This window comes from Scyliorhinus torazame, chromosome 24 (genome assembly GCF_047496885.1).
Source record: "Scyliorhinus torazame isolate Kashiwa2021f chromosome 24, sScyTor2.1, whole genome shotgun sequence".
Taxonomy (NCBI): Eukaryota; Metazoa; Chordata; class Chondrichthyes; order Carcharhiniformes; family Scyliorhinidae; genus Scyliorhinus; species Scyliorhinus torazame.
In genome coordinates, this window is record NC_092730.1 from 32578792 (window position 1) to 32590909 (window position 12118).

General features: G+C 45.6%; 1 non-coding gene across 1 annotated transcript; it reads right to left on the reverse strand.

The window, feature by feature from the left end:
- Positions 1-2402: 2402 nt before the first annotated feature.
- On the reverse strand, positions 2403-2474 carry trnag-ucc (transfer RNA glycine (anticodon UCC)). Its single transcript has one exon. It is a non-coding gene; the product is annotated as a tRNA-Gly (tRNA).
- Between the last annotated feature and the right edge of the window lie 9644 nt (positions 2475-12118).

A 12118-nucleotide genomic window follows, 5' to 3' on the forward strand; every position in this document is an offset into this window, starting at 1 on the left:
ACAGTGCAGAAGGAGGCCATTCGGCCCACCGAGTCTGCACCGGCTCTTGGAAAGAGCACCCTACCCAAGGTCAACACCTCCACCCTATCCCCATAACCCAGTAACCCCACCCAACACTAAGGGCAATTTTAGACACTAAGGGCAATTGTATCACGGCCAATCCACCTAACCTGCACATCTTTGGACTGTGGGAGGAAACCGGAGAAAACCCACGCACACACGGGGTGGATGTGCAGACTCCGCACAGACAGTGACCCAAGCTGGAATCGAACCTGGGACCCGTGAAGCAATTGTGCTATCCACAATGCTACCGAGTTGTACAATACATTGGCAAGACCACACACGTTATGCTGTGTTCAGTTATGCTCACCCTATTATAGGAAGCATATTGTTAAACTAGAAAGAGTGCAGAAGAGATATACGAGGGTGTTCCCAGGACTTGATGGTGATTTATAAGGAGAGGCTAGTTAGGCTGGGACTTTCCCCCCTGGACCGTATGAGTCTTGGGGGTGAACTTACAGAAGTCGAGACAATAATGAAGAGCATAGCTAAGGTAGTCGGCATCTTTTCCCAAAGGTAGAGAAGTCTAGAATGAGAGGGCATAGGTTTAAGGTGAGAATGGAGAGATACAAAAGAGAGCAGAAGGGAAATTTCCTCACACAGAGGGTGGTGGGCATCTGGAACGGGCTTCATAGAACATAGAACATAGAACAATACAGCGCAGTACATGCCCTTCGGCCCACGATGTTGCACCGAAACAAAAGCCATCTAACCTACACTATGCCATTATCATCCATATATTCGTGAGGCAGTGGCAATGGTGAGGAAGCGGGCACGATTTTATCTTTTGAAAAGCAGTTAGACAGTTACATGGGCAGGGTGGGTAGAAAGGGATATGGGCGAACTGCGGGCAAGTGGTACTAGCTTAGTGATAGAAACTGGGCGGCATGGTCAAGCTGGGCGGAAGGGCCTGTTTCAGTGCTGTAAACACCTATGACTCTATGACTCTAACCATCTTCCTGAGGACATTAGAATTCCCTCCACAGAATTGTATTGAACCGCTTGATACACAATCATTTCTTTATCCAAATCAAACAGATCTTGTGGATTAATTAGGGGGTAAACGAAATACTAAGATGAGAGAGAATTGAATAAACTGAGCTGAGGAAGGAAAACTGGATTGTCAGCAAGTTATACCGGATTTCTGTATAAAACGACCGCGGCAGGCCTCGAACCTGCAATCTTCTGATATCATCACTAGATTTCCCCAAAGTCAGACTTCTTATCCATTAGGCCATGCGCACTGATGTTTAGCCCATTTAAATAAATACTGCAATTATATGTGTTTCATTTCTGTTTTTTGATGATCCGCTGTTTCCCAGATCCCAGAAAATACAAGGGAAAGCTCCAGCTGCCGGACATGGTCATTTTCAAAGTGGAAAAGCCCTTCACTCTGTGAGCTGTGAAGATTCATGGAGGCTCGGGGACTCTCAGGCCGGCCAGGGCTCTTTATCCGGCTCCATTCACAGGAAAAGTGACCTCAGTTTCCACAATAACATCCGCTCTCTCGGAAACCCCCAAACTGAAATTCAGACTCACCATTAAGGTGAAGACTGCGGACTGCGGTTCCCGCTCCTGCTGTTTAATACAGATCACTATAACTGTGTACATTGAGCAGAAAGAAATTGCTATTGTTTGTAAACATTTCTTACTGAACTCACTGTCATTCTGCATTAACAGGACGAGATGAATCTGCTGGTATTTGACAAATTTGCTCAAGCGGGTAAATATGAAATATATTATTTGCATCGTGGAATGGAGTCATTTCGAGAGCATTTCTACAGAGAGAAATTCCTGGAACAAGCTGCAGAAAAGCTCCGTGCGCCTGACATGATTCCAACGCAACCTTCTGATCTGGAGTCAGGCGCGCTCCCGTTGCGCCACAAGCGCAAATTAACTCAGAGATTATTTTTATTTATTTACACTTTGACTGTGTTCTGTACATCAGCAACCGTGCGAAAGAAACGCAGAGAAGTCAGATTGAAGGATACTAAAGGGCCCTGAAGTAAAGCAGCTGTACCACGTGGTTAAGGTGATGCACAATAATCCATTGTGCTCTGTACACCTGGCTTCAAATCCCATCCTCGTCTGTAACGTGTCTGTTGTGTCTCTGTTTGGTCCACTTCATGAGGGTGAAGTGAAAAAGCTGCGGCTTTTAGCTGTTGTTTGACGGCTTGTGGGTGAATAGTGGAACACTGTCCATATTGAAACCACATTAAAAAATGATGAGAAAGTTACTTATTTCACTCCCCAATTGCGCCCAAATTCTGAGTTCGGAACTGTTTCTCTTTCTCGGTTTGAAACTCACGAAGTGGCGCAAAAATATACAACCAGCTTTTTATTGCGATGGCCGGGAATCGAACCCGGGTCAACTGCTTGGAAGGCAGCTATGCTCACCACTATACCACCATCGCTCACTGAAAGACTCAGATTCCAATTGGCACTTTAGATTAGCTTGATAAACTGTTTTGGAACACATTCATACGGAGCGTAAGTTATTTCACTCCAATTTAAAATGCTCCTGAATGAGAGTGTCCGTGTCGCACGGCTCCCGTTCTGCCAGGAGATGGCACCAGTCCACAATAAATGTATTTATCTCATTGATTTCTAATGTTGTGTGAGTCATTACTTTGGACACTTACTCTGGCCTGAGACCGTAACTTGTCCTTGTGTCCTGCTGCTGCCGTTTTCACCCTATTTCAGTAATCGTAGAATGGCTCCAGTGCAGAAGGAGGCCATTCGGCCCATCGAGTCGGTACTGACCCACGGAAAGACCACCCGACTTCGGCCCAATCGCACCTAACCTTTCGAATACGTCAGGATGGCCGAATTCAGGTCGCAGTCTCCTCTGGAGGTCAGGGCTCGAATCCCACAACTTTACTCCGCGAGGCACCATCCAAACCTGGAACCCCTCCCTAACAGCACTGTGTGTGTACATACACCATATGGACTTGCAGCGGTTCCAGAATGAGGTGTGAGCCAGGGGTTGATGTTAATCTGAGGCTCCGAGTATGAAGCGAGACATACAGTAACCCACTTACAGAAACATCTACACATTAAAAGAGCGGAATCACTTGCGGATAGATTACAAGTTAGACTTCCTTCTTTGAGCAATCTTATTGAAACTAAGATCAATTCAGTTCACAGACTTTTATCCCCAATAAACACCGTCAATTCACATGTATCATAAATACTGAACATGTCAATAATCTGCACAGAATGCGCTGCGGATTGATGTCATAAAGCGTGAAACGTTTGCACATTAAGTAGCAGAGCAGAATCTGAGGGACAGACAATAGTTGGCCCTTTTTCAAATAAAGTGAGTGGCTCTGAAAAGAGCCTTTGTGTTATCAGATTAAAGAATGGTCGCTTCACTTCTTGCCGGCGCCAGCGCTGGTTTTCTTGGGCAGCAGCACGGCCTGGATATTAGGCAGCACCCCGCCCTGAGCGATGGTCACCCCTCCCAGCAGCTTGTTGAGCTCCTCGTCGTTGCGGACGGCCAGCTGCAGGTGCCTGGGGATGATGCGGGTCTTCTTGTTGTCCCGGGCCGCGTTGCCGGCCAGCTCGAGGATTTCAGCGGTCAGATACTCGAGCACAGCAGCCAGATAGACCGGGGCTCCGGCCCCCACACGCTGGGCATAGTTGCCCTTTCTCAGGTGCCTGTGAACACGGCCCACCGGGAACTGCAGTCCAGCCCGGGAGGAGCGAGACTTGGCCTTGGCCCGAGCTTTACCGCCGGTCTTTCCTCTTCCAGACATTGTCACAATCTCACAAACACTTTCACACAATGAACAATTTCTGCAGCATTTACTGTTTTATAAACTGACAGCTCCTCTGATTGGTCGCTGCTCAGTTCACCTCATTTGCCTATATTCTGCACCAATCAGCTCACTGGAAACAGAAGAGGGCGGGATTTACCCACAACAACCGGCAGAAGCTGAGAATTTGTCCATTTCAAAAAGCCGCCAATTTCATTGTGGCAAAGGAGCGAATTCAAATAAATGTCGTCCTTAGTCAGAGATTTCAAATCCCTTCTATTTATTTGGTTTAATTCAGCGCTTCCCGTCACCAATCACAGGCGCGGGTTTAACATTTAGTTTAAATGTGATTCATTCTCCTCTCGCTTTCTAACTGTCCCGGGCGGGAATCAATCCCTGTTCACAGCATTCCCGGAAGGAAAACGCTCCGTTTAGTCTTCAGTCAGGACCGAGTGTCCTTCACTGAAAACAGGGAGTGGGATTGAGTCCTCAGACTCTCCTTATTCCGCTCTGGAATCATCCCACTCCGGACTGTTACCCTGCGGAGAATTACTGGGAATAAAATGATGGATCAATGAACATTTCAGGAATTGGGAGAAGGCTCCGTTCCCGCTAAAAACAGCTGCTAATGAGGTGATTTGGGGGCTGTGAAAAGAACAGAATAATAACAGCTTTCAGCACAAAGCCAAGGCGGCGGAGTGAATTCTGCCTGAACCAATCGGAGAGCTGGAGAGAAGCAGCTACAGGTTTTGATTGGCTGACATTTTCAAATTCCAAACTCCCGCCAATTTCAGTGCAGGAAAATCCCAAATAACGGACCGGCTCAATGTTCAGGAAACTATTTGAATCTCACACTTCGTGATCCGTTTATTGATTTTTCCATCCCAGAATCCGGGCGCTAGTTTAGGAACAGATTGAACTTGTCAATCTCTTATCTTAACCGGCGGTAATAAGACCCCGTTCAGCAATTTAAAACGGAGCAAATCTCAGCTCACTGCAAAAGCAGAAACATCGAGATTACCAACCAACTCCTTCACACAGGCTTCACAGGGACAGAGAGAAAGGGCTGATTTCTGAGACTCTCTCCTGAAAGCGGCCGGGAATGTTACTGGGAAGTGTGGAGAGAATCCCCGACTCTATCCAGCCGGTGGAACAGGCAGCTTTGTGTCCGGAGAATAGGGAGGGCCGGGGAGAGGCAGATCTTAAAGCGCTGCAATGGACTCAGGTCCTGTGTGTGCTCAAATCTCGCTGGTTCCGTCTCCTGGGAAAACTGCGGAACAAACAGATCAGCCCGAAAATAACCTCTTCATTCCCGCCTTTACTGTGTCCCGGGAGCGGGAAACACATAACCCGAGAGAAAAAATAATAATTTCCTTATGAGTTTAACTCACCAGTTGTTAAACTCTGAATATAGTTATCATTAAATTTAAATAATTCCCTCCTGAAATTGTGTTTCTCCTCATTGTCCGTCACAAATGCCAGACTGAGTTTAAAATCGGCTCTCAATTCAGTTTGATTCTGTTCTGTGTGAAACTGTCTGTGACGGGCGGGTATGAAGCCACATTCACAACATTCTGGACCGGGACAAATCTCTCTCCTCCACAAAGAGATTTCTCATCAAGTCAATGCCGGAAAAGATGGTGCAGCTTTTTCACAGAGATTGTGGGTGGCTCTTAAAAGAGCCGTTGTGTTTGGGGTGGTTTTCAGTCCTTGTGGAGTTTTACTTGGAGCTGGTGTACTTGGTCACCGCCTTTGTCCCTTCCGACACGGCGTGCTTGGCCAGTTCCCCGGGCAGCAGCAGGCGCACGGCGGTCTGGATCTCCCGGGAGCTGATGGTGCTGCGCTTGTTGTAATGGGCCAGGCGGGAAGCCTCACCCGCGATGCGCTCGAAAATATCGCTGACGAACGAATTCATGATGCTCATGGCCTTGGAGGAGATGCCAGTGTCGGGATGAACCTGCTTCATCACTTTGTAGATGTAGATGGAGTAACTCTCCTTCCTCGACCTTCGCCGCTTCTTGCCGCCCTTTACTGCCGGTTTCTTAATGACTTTCTTGGCTCCCTTCTTGGAAGCTGGTTTCGATGTTGGTTTCTTCTCGTCAGCCATCGTCAATTTCACCCAGAAATAAAGCAAACCTCTTCCGAGCGCTGATGAAATAGACAGAGCCTCACATCTATGCTAATGAGGAATGGGGAAAGGAATGATTGTGATTGGACATTGTGAGAATGAGGACAGCCAGTTATGTTCTGTTTATTTGATTGGATATATCAACAGACCAATCGGATTTAGGATTTTCCACCAATCAGAAACCAGCTTACTACAAACAGGGAATCCATTTCAGAAAGAATGTCTCCAGTCCCAGTTTGTCAGTGTGTAAAGATCCACCGGGGAAAGTGACCTGGCTGTCGGTGAGAGGGACCCTTCACCACAGAGGGACTTACAACACCAGGTTAAAGTCCAACAGGTTTGTTTCGATGTCACTAGCTTTCGGAGCGCTGAACCTTCCTCAGGTGAATGTAGAGGTATGTTCCAGAAACATATATATAGACAAATTCAAAGATGCCAGACAATGCTTGGAATGTGAGCATTAGCAGATGATCCCATACCAGCCTCCCCGAACAGGCGCCGGAATGTGGCGACTCGGGGTTTTTCACAGTAACTTCATTGAAGCCTTCTTGCGACAATAAGCGATTTTCATTTCATTAAATCTTTACAGATCGAGAGATGGGGTAACCCCAGGTTAAAGAGGTGTGAATTGTGTGAAGTGAATTGTGACACAATTCAAACCCCTTTAACCTGGGGTTACCCCATCTCTGGATCTGTAATGATTGTCTGGCATCTTTGAATCTGTCTCTATATGTTTCTGGAATATACCTCTTCAATCACCTGAGGAAGGTGCAGCGCTCCGAAAGCTAGTGACATCGAAACAAACCTGTTGGACTTTAACCTGGTGTTGTAAGACTTCGTACTGTGCTCACCCCAGTCCAACGCCGGCATCTCCACATCATCACAGAGGGACTGTGCAGGGTTGTGGGATTCCTTCAGGAACTGTGAGTGTCTTGTAAAATGTGAGAGTGTGGGATTTACTCACTCTCTGATACAGTGTGTGTGAGTGGGATTTACTCACTCTCTGATACAGTGTGTGTGTGGGATTTACTCACTCTCTGATACAGTGTGTGAGTGGGATTCACTCACTCTCCAATACAGTGTGTGTGTGTGTGGGATTTACTCACTCTCTGAGACTGTGTGTGTGAGTGGGATTTACTCACTCTCTGATACAGTGTGTGTGAGTGGGATTTACTCACTCTCTGATACAGTGTGTGTGTGGGATTTACTCACTCTCTGATACAGTGTGTGAGTGTGGGATTTACTCACTCTCTGATACAGTGTGAGAGTGTGGCATTTACTCACTCTCTGATACAGTGTGAGTGTGTGGGATTTACTCACTCTCTGATACAGTGTGTGAGTGTGGGATTTACTCACTCTCTGATACAGTGTGAGAGTGTGGGATTTACTCACTCTCTGATACAGTGTGTGAGTGTGGGATTTACTCACTCTGTGATACAGTGTGAGTGTGGGATTTACTCACTCTCTGATACAGTGTGAGAGTGTGGGATTTACTCACTCTCTGATACAGTGTGTGTGTGTGGGATTTACTCACTCTGATACAGTGTGTGAGTGTGGGATTTACTCACTCTCTGATACAGTGTGTGAGTGTGGGATTTACTCACTCTCTGATACAGTGTGTGAGTGTGGGATTTACTCACTCTCCGCTACTGTGTGTGTGAGTGGGATTTATTCACTCTCTGATACTGTGCGAGAGTGTGGGATTTACTCACTCTCTGATACAGTGTGTGATTGAGGGATTTACTCACTCTCTGATACAGTTTGAGAGTGTGGGATTTACTCACTCTCTGATACTGTGAGTGTGGGATTTACTCACTCTCTGATACAGTGTGAAAGTGTGGGATTTACTCACTCTCTGATACTGTGAGTGTGGTATTTACTCACTCTCTGATACAGTGTGTGAGTGTGGGATTTACTCACTCTCTGATACTGTGTGAGAGTGTGGGATTTACTCACTCTATGAATCAGTGTGAGAGTGTGGGATTTACTCACTCTCTGATACAGTGTGTGAGTGTGGGATTTATTCACTCTCTGATACAGTGTGTGAGTGTGGGATTTACTCATTCTCTGATACAGTGTGTGTGAGTGGGATTTAATCACTCTCTGATACAGTGTGAGAGTGTAGGATTTACTCACTCTCTGATACAGTGTGTGATTGAGGGATTTACTCACTCTCTGATACAGTTTGAGAGTGTGGGATTTACTCACTCTCTGATACTGTGAGTGTGGGATTTACTCACTCTCTGATACAGTGTGAAAGTGGGGGATTTACTCACTCTCTGATACTGTGAGTGTGGGATTTACTCACTCTCTGATACAGTCTGTGAGTGTGGGATTTACTCACTCTCTGATACTGTGTGAGAGTGTGGGATTTACTCACTCTAAGAATCAGTGTGAGAGTGTGGGATTTACTCATTCTCTGATACAGTGTGTGTGAGTGGGATTTAATCACTCTCTGATACAGTGTGAGAGTGTGGGATTTACTCACTCTCTGATACAGTGTGTGAGTGGGATTTACTCACTCTCTGATACAGTTTGAGAGTGTGGGATTTACTCACTCTCTGATACTGTGAGTGTGGGATTTACTCACTCTCTGATACAATGTGTGTGTGTGGGATTTACTCATTCTCTGATACAGTGTGTATATGGGATTTACTCCCTCTCTGATACAGTGTGTGTGTGTGGAATGTACTCACTGATACAGTGTGTGAGTGGGATTTACTCATTCTCTGATACAGTGTGTGAGTGTGGGATTTACTCACTCTCTGATACAGAGTGTGAGTTTGGGATTTACTCACTCTCTGATACAGTGTGTGTGTGGGATTTACTCACTCTCTGATTGTGTGTGGGTGTGGTATTTACTCACTCTCTCATACAGTGTGTGTGTGTGGGATTTACTCAATCTCTGATACAGTGTGAGAGTGTGATATTTTTACTCTCTGATGGTGTGTGGAATGCACTTACTCTCCGATCTAGTGCGTGCGTGGAATTTTGCACTCTCTCTGATACAGTGTGAGAGAGTGCGATTTATTCACTCTCTGATACAGTGTGTGAGTGTGGGATTTACTCACTCTCTGATACAGTGAGTGTGGGGGATTTACTCACTCTCTGATACAGTGTGTTAGTGGGGGATTTACTCACTCCCTGATACAGTGTGTGAGTGTGTGATTTACTCACTCCCTGATACAGTGTGTGAATGTGGGATTTACTCACTCTCTGATACAGTGTGTGAGAGTGTGATTTACTCACTCTCTGATACAGTGTGTGTGTGAGAGTGTGGGATTTACTCACTCTCTGATACAGTGAGTGTGGGGGATTTACTCACTCTCTGATACAGTGTGTAAGTGGGGGATTTACTCACTCCCTGATACAGTGTGTGAGTGTGTGATTTACTCACTCTGATACAGTGTGTGAGTGTGGGATTTACTCACTCTCTGATACAGTGTGTGAATGTGGGATTTACTCACTCTCTGATACAGTGTGAGAGTGTGGGATTTACTCACTCTCTGATACCGTGTGTGAGTGCGGGATTTACTCACTCTCCGCTACTGTGTGTAAGTGTGGGATTCACTCACTCTCTGATACTGTGTGTGTGAGTGGGATTTACTCACTCTCTGATACTGTGTGTGTGAGTGGGATTTACTCACTTTCTGATACTGTGTCAGAGTGTGGGATTTACTCACTCTCCGCTACTGTGTGTGTGTGGGATTTACTCACTCTCTGATACAGTGTGTGAGTGTGGGATTTACTCTCTCTGATACAGTGTGTGAGTGTGGGATTTACTCACTCTCTGATACAGTGTGAGAGTGTGGCATTTACTCACTCTCTGATACAGTGTGAGTGTGTGGGATTTACTCACTCTCTGATACAGTGTGTGAGTGTGGGATTTACTCACTCTCTGATACAGTGTGAGAGTGTGGGATTTACACACTCTCTGATACAGTGTGAGAGTGTGGGATTTACTCACTCTGTGATACAGTGTGAGTGTGGGATTTACTCACTCTCTGATACAGTGTGAGAGTGTGGGATTTACTCACTCTCTGATACAGTGTGTGTGTGTGGGATTTACTCACTCTGATACAGTGTGTGAGTGTGGGATTTACTCACTCTCTGATACAGTGTGTGAGTGTGGGATTTACTCACTCTCTGATACAGTGTGTGGGTGTGGGATTTACTCACTCTCCGCTACTGTGTGTGTGAGTGGGATTTATTCACTCTCTGATACTGTGTGAGAGTGTGGGATTTACTCACTCTATGAATCAGTGTGAGAGTGTGGGATTTACTCATTCTCTGACACAGTGTGTGTGAGTGGGATTTAATCACTCTCTGATACAGTGTGAGAGTGTGGGATTTACTCACTCTCTGATACAGTGTGTGAGTGGGATTTACTCACTCTCTGATACAGTTTGAGAGTGTGGGATTTACTCACTCTCTGATACAGTGTGTGTGTGGGATTTACTCACTTTCTCATACTGTGTCAGAGTGTGGGATTTACTCACTCTCTGCTACTTTGTGTGTGAGTGGGATTTATTCACTCTCTGATACTGTGTGAGAGTGTGGGATTTACTCACTCTCTGATACAGTGTGTGATTGAGGGATTTACACACTCTCTGATACAGTGTGTGAGTGTGGGATTTATTCACACTCTGATACAGTGTGTGAGTGTGGGATTTACTCATTCTCTGATACAGTGTGTGTGAGTGGGATTTAATCACTCTCTGATACAGTGTGAGAGTGTAGGATTTACTCACTCTCTGATACAGTGTGTGATTGAGGGATTTACTCACTCTCTGATACAGTTTGAGAGTGTGGGATTTACTCACTCTCTGATACTGTGAGTGTGGGATTTACTCACTCTCTGATACAGTGTGAAAGTGTGGGATTTACTCACTCTCTGATACTGTGAGTGTGGGATTTACTCACTCTCTGATACAGTCTGTGAGTGTAGGATTTACTCACTCTCTGATACTGTGTGAGAGTGTGGGATTTACTCACTCTAAGAATCAGTGTGAGAGTGTGGGATTTACTCATTCTCTGATACAGTGTGTGTGAGTGGGATTTAATCACTCTCTGATACAGTGTGAGAGTGTGGGATTTACTCACTCTCTGATACAGTGTGTGAGTGGGATTTCCTCACTCTCTGATACAGTTTGAGAGTGTGGGATTTACTCACTCTCTGATACTGTGAGTGTGGGATTTACTCACTCTCTGATACAGTGTGAAAGTGTGGGATTTACTCACTCTCTGATACTGTGAGTGTGGGATTTACTCACTCTCTGATACAATGTGTGTGTGTGGGATTTACTCATTCTCTGATACAGTGTGTATATGGGATTTACTCCCTCTCTGATACAGTGTGTGTGTGTGGAATTTACTCACTGATACAGTGTGTGAGTGGGATTTACTCATTCTCTGATACAGTGTGTGAGTGTGGGATTTACTCACTCTCTGATACAGAGTGTGAGTTTGGGATTTACTCACTCTCTGATACAGTGTGTGTGTGGGATTTACTCAATCTCTGATACAGTGTGAGTGTGGTATTTACTCACTCTCTGATGGTGTGTGGAATGCACTTACTCTCCGATCTAGTGTGTGCGTGGAATTTACACTCTCTCTGATACAGTGTGAGAGAGTGCGATTTATTCACTCTCTGATACAGTGTGTGAGTGTGGGATTTACTCACTCTCTGATACAGTGAGTGTGGGGGATTTACTCACTCTCTGATAGTGTGTTAGTGGGGGATTTACTCACTCCCTGATACAGTGTGTGAGTGTGTGATTTACTCACTCCCTGATACAGTGTGTGAATGTGGGATTTACTCACTCTCTGATACAGTGTGTGAGAGTGTAATTTACTCACTCTCTGATACAGTGTGTGTGTGAGAGTGTGGGATTTACTCACTCTCTGATACAGTGAGTGTGGGGGATTTACTCACTCTCTGATACAGTGTGTAAGTGGGGGATTTACTCACTCCCTGATACAGTGTGTGAGTGTGTGATTTACTCACTCTGATACAGTGTGTGAGTGTGGGATTTACTCACTCTCTGATACAGTGTGTGAATGTGGGATTTACTCACTCTCTGATACAGTGTGAGAGTGTGGGATTTACTCACTCTCTGATACAGTGTGTGTGGGGGATTTACTCACTCTCTGATACAGTGTGTGAGTGTGG